Genomic DNA, 10000 nt, shown 5'->3' on the forward strand with positions numbered 1-10000 from the left:
AGTTTCCGTATACCAAATCCACTCACAAGGCTTTGGTCGGCCCGAGGCAATAGTAGAAGACACTTGACCAAGATGCCACACAGTGGGACTGAATCCAGAACCATGTGGTTGGAAAGTAAGCTACTTACCACACAGCCACTCCTACGCCTACGTACACATAAGCACACACTCACACAGCCTCACGGCTGCATGACGAGAATGCATTCTGATTTAGCAAAATGCAAGCAATTCTATGAGGTGATGTATTAGACTATACTATAATTACCGGTACTTAATATGTACTTCATTTTATCGACTTCGAAGGACAACAGGCAAAACTTGGAGTGAATTGAAACCAGAATGAAAGAGCCGCGAAAAGTACTGCGTGATGTTTTATCCAAACTTCAAACTCATTCTACCCGCTGGCCAAGCAACGTATTGACATACACGCCTCCCTTATATATATGTATGCATATATATCTATTTCTGTGTGCGTGTGTGTAGGGGGTATGTATGTCTTTGTCTGTAGTGATTGAACTCACGTACATAGATAGTCAGACACATGTTACTCATATTTTACAAACGAGAGCAAATTGTTCCCTCTGTTGATGTTTGCCATTTCCTGCTAGATGTTTTTACTATTAAACATGTTTATAAGTTTCTAGAGAACTGTTGTTCTGTGGAGAAAGATCTGGTAACAATAGTTAGTGTGTTACCGAGGGATTTCGATGTATATAAAATGACAAGAGTCGGTAAGATTTGGAAGTCGAAGTGTGTTAGTGGATGAGGTACTTAACCAGCCAGTTCGTCGGAACAAATGCTATTACAGCAGTGACAGCAGTGGAGGCGCAATGGCCCAGTGGTTAGGGCAACCGACTCGCGGTCGGAGGAGCGCGGGTTAGATTCCCAAACCGGGTGTTGTGTGTGTTTATTGAGCGAAAACACCTAAAGCTCAACGAGGCTCCGGCAGGGGTGGTGGCGACTCCTGTTGTACTCTTTCGTTCCAACTTTCTCTCACTCGTTCTTCCTGTTTCTTGTCCCCGACTTCCTACGCAACCGCTGAGCCTGGAAGCGCATTCATCCATCCATCGATGCTCTCGGTGTCGGGGCTTGAACTGCTTTCTCTTCTGCGGGTCTTACGAATAGCAAAGGACCACGTTTCGGACTTCTCCCACTGCGACGAAGACCGCTTCGCTCAACAAACAAAGAAACAAGCAGTGACAGCAAACAGTGAGAATAGGCAGTTCCCATGTAAGCGAGAGACTGGAGCATGCCTTGACTCCGCTCAGAGAACAGCTTATTTTCTGCTTTCCTTCCAATGGCAATAAAAGGCGTTAGCATCGCAGCGATATCTCCTAGATATTGTCACACCATATTTCCAATTATCCTGCAGTATTCTGCTATATTGAGTTTTAGAAAGGCTGTTTAATGGTAATATGCGCTGTTCTTTTGGTTTAGATAATACTTGACGTACAACGAAGCCATTGGTGCCGTTGATTAACAACATCACTTAATAATGCAACACATTGTTTCCAATGATTTCTATAATTAAATGCTTCCATGATTCGGCATCATTATGCAGATGCACAAGCAAAAATCTCTAAAAAGTATTTGTTGTCACTTCACCAATCATTTCTAAGAGTGAAGACATTATTGCCAAGAATATCTCTCGTTTGTTTGCTTAGGACTACAATCAAGAAAGTGTTCACCCATTTTTTACGACCGTAAGATTTTATTTCATAAGTATTTGGTTTCTATTTCTAGTTGAAGAAGTGACCATGCTGAGGTCTCTACGTTGAATGTCCACCCTCAGATGACCTCATATTGTTGTCGGTGTTCAGGGTTGTGAAAGTAGTAACATCATTTATATAGCAGCAGCAGTAGTATTAAATGTAGTAACAACAGTATATTCAGCTCACAGATCATTACATTAATTTACCTATTTCATATAAACTGTACATTTTATCTGTTTTAAATCTGGTCCTTTATGAATACACAAGGAAGCATTTCAGTCGCTGAATTTTATATCACTTTATAGTTATTTTTCCCTCGCTACATCTTTTGTACTTTGCCGTACAAATGCTATATTTTTATAATTCCATGGTGTAACTATGATACGAAGTTAGACAAAAGAAAACTCATTTGCCCATGTGATGTACTTCTTATCTTAAAATAGTTGATTTTACTATTTTAAAACCCACTTATTTTTATCTATCATTCACTTAAGTCCCTAAGCAATGAAACTATTAGTATTCAAAGTTGATAATTTATAGCTTTTAAAGCTGAGAATATGTTTCACGTTAAAATAAACGACGAAATACAGGACGTATCGATAAAAATAGATCGATATTTTTATCGATGTAATTTAAAACTCTCATATGTTTTGTATCATCCACCTATTTCCCTAAGCGGTGAAATATTTAAGATTCAAAGTCGACATTGTATAGCTTGAAGCTGAGAATGGTTCACGTTAAAATAACCGAATGAATGCAGGACTTATTGATAAAAATTTGATTTAAAATATCGCAGTCGATAGATTAAGTATCATAGTAACCATTTAAGCATTTCTTTTTCATGTAGTACTAGCAGACCTTGAGAAATATTCTCCTGGTCCTTCTATAAAAGGACGCAACTACGAGTTAAATTGCGTAAACCTTTCTAGTATAGACACAAGGCCTGAAATTTTGGGGGCGAGGGTAAGTCGATTGCATCGACCTCAGTGCATAACTGGAACTTATTTAATCGACTCCGAAAGGATGAAAGGAAAATTTGACCTGGGCGCAATTTGAACTCAGAACGTTTAGAACATTCTGTCAGGCGTCCTAACGATTCTGCTAGTTTGCCGCATGAAATTCTTTTTTACTTCAGGCACAAACCCCGAAACTTTGGGGAGGGGGCCAGTCGATTATATCGATCCCCAGGGCGCAATTGGTACTTAATTTATCGACCCCCAGAGGATGAAAGGCAAAGACGACTTCGGCGGAATTTGAACTCAGAACGCAACGGCAGACGAAATACCTATTTCTTTACTACCCACAAGGAGCTAAACACAGAGAGGACAAACAAGGACAGACAAATGGATTAAGTCGATTATATCGACCCCAGTGCATAACTGGTACTTATTTAATCGACCCCGAAAGGATGAACAGCTAAGTCGACCTCGGCGGAATTTGAACTCAGAACGTAAAGACGGACGAAATACCGCTAAGCATTTCGCCTGGGGCGCTAACGTTTCTGCCAGCTCGCCGCCTTAAAATTGCGCAAGCATAATATGTCTATTTGATTTGTAGTGAGAATGTCAGTATTCTTTTTTCTTTTTATAGCTTCTGTCATTAGACCGCGGCCATATTGGGGCATTGTCGCGAAGGAAATCCACCCAACTATTTAATTTTAAGCCTAGCATGTATTCAATCGGTCTTTAGCTGAACTGCAAAGTCGCGTAGAGGTAAACAAAACAAAATCTCAGGTGGAGAACAAACACAAACACAAAGAGGAATATACATAATCCTATACCACATACCAGCGCACGCGCGCACACAAACAAACAAGCAAACAAACACACGCACACACACAGAGGCAATACTAGAAGACACTGCTCCAAGATGTCACGCAGTTGGACTGATCCCACAACCATACTGTTGAGAAGCAAATTTCTTACTATACTGCGTATTATCAACAAAGTAAAGCCTTAGAATCATTAATTAAAATATGGAAAAAAAGCATTATCAGGTGATGATGAATAATCCGGCGGGTAAAGTATACACTCCACTTCCGGTAACTATTGAATGTGAAAAATAAATGACATAGCAATAAAACATAATAAACTGTTTATTAGAGGTTCTCAACGATTTAGTTGCCTTTGCCTTGTTTTTATTGTTATTCAGCCGCACATCTCATCTAACCAAAGAGGTTGCTAATCAAAGGTATTCCAGAAGTGTTAACGTCTACAGTCATAAGGTCGTGGGTTCGATTCCTGGACTGGTTGGTTCGTTGAGAAAGGTGCTTTATTTCCCTTTGTTGAAGTTTATGTAGCTGAAAATGAATCCTATCCGAGTCCTACTAGAACACTTTCAATTTCCAGCTCTCACATTCTCGATATTCTTTAGGTTCATGTGTTTCTGTCCACTTGCAACTATATAGATAACTAAAACAATTAGCAAAATTATAGTACTGTCTACAAGGTCGTACAAGCTTGGCAGTGACAGCTACTTCTCAACTCTATATAACCACTGTCCCATTCCATTTACAATCGGTGGGATACCGAGGGAATTTAACTCCTAATTCTAGCAAGCCGAACGACCACCTAGACGGTTTTGTGTCGTTTAGTCCGACTTAACAGTGACTTAGTTTTATTCTGTTGTGTATGGGAGTCATTTTCTCTTTGTGCCTTATAATTTAACACACTCACCGGTAAAATTTCCACTTATTTCTTATTTTTATTTTCCTAAAGTTTTCATGAAAAGGTTGCAAGACGCAACGAAAATTTTTGGAAACTAAAAATGAGAAATAAATGAAACTTTTACCTGTGAGTTTGTTAAATTATAAGGCACAAAAAGAAAATGACTCTCCCCAGACACAACAAAATATGCTTTAATACACAAATTCACATAAAGAATCTTGCAAACCAAATCCAAAAACGAAATCTTAGTTTTAGTTATCTACTTCTTGAATAAATTTATATATTTTAGTTATCTACTTCTTGAATAAATTTATATATTTTAGTTATCTACTTCTTGAAAAAATTTATATATTCATCTATCTGCATATTCATTAGTTGATTATACTGTTTGTTCAAAACACATGACGTTATTTTGCTTATATAGGTTACAAGTTCACGCGTACACGTACACACTATAAACATATGTACACACTAATATATGAAAATATATGTTTATGTTTAAAGATTTTAGTGTGCACAGAAATAAAAGAGTATTGTCAGAACTGAAAGTAGAGATATATATTATATCTTAAGAAATCCTTATTTCGTGTGCCTCGAAATAGAAAGTTGGTGTTTCAAATATATTCAGTCGAGATACTTGGATATCTGTACTGGATCTTATTGCATATGACTAAAAGAAGAAAAAAAAACTTATTCAGTGACTTAACTGTTGACAAAAAGATAAATGAACAGATAAGAACAGAAGAGTAAAGGAAAAACGAAAAGGAAGTAAGGAAAGATGTAGAAGAAGAGATCCAGCGTATATTCAAAATAATAAGATATATAATGAATATAGCAGGTATATAAGAAAAAGACAGAATGTGAGAAAGATAATTAGGAATACATGAATGAAAAAGGAAAAGAAAATTTAGCGAAATGACGTAGAAAAATGAAATTAAAGGAAATATAGGAAGTGTAAATGGAACGAAGTGGAATTTTCGAAACCTGAAACCAAATATGGATGGGCTACATGTCCACGTGGGTAAATGAAATGATATGGAAATATATATTTCAAATAGGTAATTTTTTCATTGTTTGGAAGCGATGATGCGAGTTACAAGGTGACTACAAAAACTATAATTACTCAAAGAGAAACGAAAGTGGTCATTGTTTCTCCCTATATGGATTATACACACGTGGTCACGTGCATACACACTCAGCTACACATCCACATGCACACACACAAACATATAAAATATGTAAATTATAATTTATATGTCCCAGTTATTGTAATTCAGTTAGTCCAGATAATATTGCATCACTTGATATACTTCTAACCTCTCGTCCGGAAAAATATAGTTATGTGTTTTATGTGAGTATGATTAAAAATATATCTGTATTTGTGTATGACACTGTTTGATCTGAATCTAAAAATTATCTCTATTACTTGTATTGGAGTAGCATAGATACGGTTTAAATTTGTAGCGAAGTAAATGTTAGATAATGTTAATATTTCGATTATTTCAATAACCTTCCGAAGATATGTTTAGCTCTTCATGTTTGAAACACATAAAATAAGCACACAGTTGAAATAGATGACACTTAGGAGCAAAACTCTCGTTGGGGAAGTTTAATAAAGTCCTATAGCACTACATAACGGGGGATACTTACCAGAGATATGCTGAGTATATTGCTAGCTCTTCACTACCACTCTTCTACGTTTTGATGGGAAATTTTAAAATTCATTTTACATTTCTCCATACAACCGTAAGCGCAAATTGAGAGTGATATTTTAGAGCTGCAATACACTTAATCCTATTTTGGTTCTTTCGAAAATAAATAGTAACAAAATAGTGTTACTAAAAATATAACAGATTAAACATAGCATATAATATCTTACTTCACCATTTGTGAATTTCCGATTAGAAGTTAGCAGAAAATCGTTTGCATTAACAAAACGTGTCCTATTTAGATACACTGTATCATTACGCTCAGTTACTCTATCATTGGTTTGTTATGAAGATATTTCCTTATTGTGTAAAAACTAACAATCATATCTTCAAATTATTATATAAGTGCCTACAGCTCAGATGACACTAGAAATGCCGAATAATAGATATAAAGAAACAGCAAAACCAGACCACTGTGAAGAAATGTCATGTACATTGAACCGTCTGATAATTGAAGAAATTTGAAAGCCATCTTGATAATTGAAGCATTTCTATGAATCGTGATATTACAAATCCTTCGTCACTGTCAACCGCAGGCAAAATCTACGTTGCTGGAATTCTGAATGATTAATAATAAAATGCATTCAAAAACCCAGTACAAGATAATTTTCTTTCTAGCTTCAGACTAAAATGTTAGTTTGTTTTCTTCCTAAACAAAGATTAAACAAAGTCTATTACTAGAGTTTCCCAGCGTAGTTCTGTTAAGTAAAATGAGTTACATTAACCAGAAGATATGTTTATTGGGTGATGTTTCCAAGTATTAACTCATTTAATCATTTGTTTAATGTGTTACAAAGTGTAACCTGAGATGTGCTGAACACAGTCACTTTCAGGAATATTACGTATTGTAATCTATTTATTTCTTATTAAAGCTATTAACATACTGCTGTACACTTTCTTATCAAGCTCTTATTGCGAGAATGTCTATTCAGTTCGTAACCACTCAGGGTTTGATGTGAGAGTACGATTATTCAGTGGTATATTTATTCTTTGCCTTGAATCTACCCATGTATAAAGTCTCCTCTGCGTTTGTAACGCGATTAAAATTATTGCTCTTTGTACTTTAGACAAGTTTCTACTGTTAATACTTCTTCGTTTCGATCGTGCACGCTTGCAGTTTGGTATCTCGAACTATGACTGTGCTTGTGAGTCTATGTATTCCCATCATATAATTTTTTCTATTAATTTTCCTGTGAATTGTATTCATCTGATTTTACAGTAGTTTACGTGTGTTCGAAACATGCTCTTTGTAGAACGTAGGGACATATCAGTTGCTACTTCTTTTATAATTCTTCCTTCAGTAGAAATAAAATCATAATCAATCAATTGTAAAAGAGAAAGCAAAGATTTTCGAAAAGAAAAAAAAAGAGGCTCATGACAGGCCTTTTTGTTTTTTGCCATATTTATTGGAGTAGACATCCATGCGGTCTGAAGTCTTCTGTTCGCAAAATAATCTAATAGAGAACACTGTTGATCCAGTAAAACTTGGTAAATGTCCAATTTAAGTGAAGCGGTCTCAAAGCACGTCCTTTCACGGTCAGAAAATAATAAAATAAAAAACATCGTTATTACTGGGTTAGTATTGTATTTTTACATCTCCCACTACACCAACCCTTACTATGATCATTATCTTTATTATTGGTGCTGCTGTTACTTTATTTTCGAGAGAGTAGAAATACCAAACTAAATGTATCAGATAGCACATAATTTAGAGATAATTCGATTTTCCTTTTGAAATAATGTTCAGCAATATATTGTAAATGATAAGCTCAAATACACACTAATATTCTGGCATTCACCAAGGGTATTTCAATTCTTCAGTCCCTATAGGGGCCCCATCATCGTTTATGTTTAATCAAAAGTACGCGTTTCAGCATATATTTAATTTAATATGGCGTCGCTTATTTATTGGAATCAGAGAAAAGGGAGGAGAAGGGGAGTATGCATAAAAGAGAAGAGGTACGATGTGCCTTCAGTAACAAGGAACGGAAAAGAAGGCATATGATTTCTTCTCCACTCATTTAAATAGTACATTGCTGAGTTTACTCTTATAAAGAAAAACCAACGGCACAGTCGCAATCAACAAAACACCACCACGAGAATGTTAGTGCTAGCGGTATTAAAGATGGCAGCGAAGACAATAGTTGTAGAAGTGTTTTGTGGCTGTGAAAAATAACGCATCATTACTACCACTAGCACCACTACCTCCCTTACTATAGACAGTGGTAACATCAAAGACAGCATTAACATCAAGAGCAAATGCAACATCAACGTGTTCCGATATTCATTTTAGTCGGAGCCGCCAGATTTATTTATTTATTTATTTGTTTACTGGCTTAGGCAGAGAAGAACGAGAGGGCTCCTATGTTTTGTATTTGTCTTTCAAGACCGGTGATAAGAGGGCAGGAAGTCATCTTAAGTTTGAAGGTCTGACACGCATCTTAGCATCAGAAGGGGTTTTCCTAGTAAAAGTACCCCCAAAACCATGTTCAATCGGGTGACGGGTTAGGTCACCCTCGAAAATACAAAGAACAATAGATTGGACGCAAGAAACGTGAGACAAATAGATATTATTATGACTTAGTTAAAGATTACATGTCGTTATGATGGAACTTATGAACAGATGGAATGTAATGTAGTTGTACAGAAAGAAGAAGAGTACATGTTCGAGATCTAGTAACCTAATTTCTCTCACTCAGGTATATAGAGCAGTGAAGTTAAGATTCGTCTCACAATTCTAAACAATGAGGTACTCCATTGTTCTGTCTAATCCTCATTTACACGAAATTGCAAGTGACTAAGTAGGAAGTGAAAGATGTTGCACAAGAAATGCACTTCTCTTAACTGGTGCTCAGCATTATGGAGGAACATCAACACTCTCTCGTCAGCGTGATACAATTCTTTCTAAGTAAACTGCTCAAGATAAGCTTAGATATCGTGCTCCAGGTCGAATTAGGAAACGGAAAAGATTTCCGGCTAGAAAAATCTCCAAAGCGACACCTATTTCCCGTTATGATCGTTGGTAGATGATTCAAGTACCCCATTTAAGAACCTTCTTTCCTCAGCAGAGGCTAAGGCAACCTAGAACCAAGCCACTATAGCATCAGCTGTAGAAATATAATCGATATAACAACAAAGCAGTAGTAATAAGGTTGGCAAGAAGAAAGATTGGAGCATGATCATGAATACATACCATTGTCAAGTTAAAAAGGATAGATGTAAGAACTAGTATATCTATCTCCGGTATGTAAGGCAATTACTACAAAAGCAATTACAACAACAAGGGCGCTTACTAAAGCCTAAATAAAGTAGGAAAATCACTCCCAAGAAAAAAGCTTCAAATACAATCGATAAACTAAACAGTAAAACCCCAGGAAAATAAACGAGTAAGTCAAAGATAATCTGCATCTACGATTACAATACCAAAAGTGTAGCAAGGAAGTCTTTACGTGAACGATCAATTTACTAGTACTTGTTGAAAAATAACATTACACGACAATACCTACCCTAGGTTACTGCCTGTTGCTCGCCAAGTATTTATTACCTAGATGACATCAAAATGATAATAATAGTAATAAAATAGGTTAGTATTAATTCTTTCTATTATAGGCACAAAGTCTGATATTTTTCGTGTGGGATGGAGCTAGTGATTTCCTAGATATGGGTGCTAGGACCTATTCCATCGGCCCCGAAAGGATGAAAGGCAAAGTCTACCACAGCAGAATGTGAACTCAGAGCATAAAGGCGGATGAAGTGACGCTAGGCACTTTAGCTCGGCGTGTTTACGATTCTGCCTTAGGTAAGGAATAATAATAAAAAAGAAACGGTGACTTGAAATTCAATTTGAAATATTCAATAACAATAGATGCAATAAATGAATGACACAGAAAAGAACATCAAAGATAGTACAACA

This window comes from Octopus sinensis, linkage group LG7 (assembly GCF_006345805.1).
Source record: "Octopus sinensis linkage group LG7, ASM634580v1, whole genome shotgun sequence".
NCBI classification, from domain to species: Eukaryota; Metazoa; Mollusca; class Cephalopoda; order Octopoda; family Octopodidae; genus Octopus; species Octopus sinensis.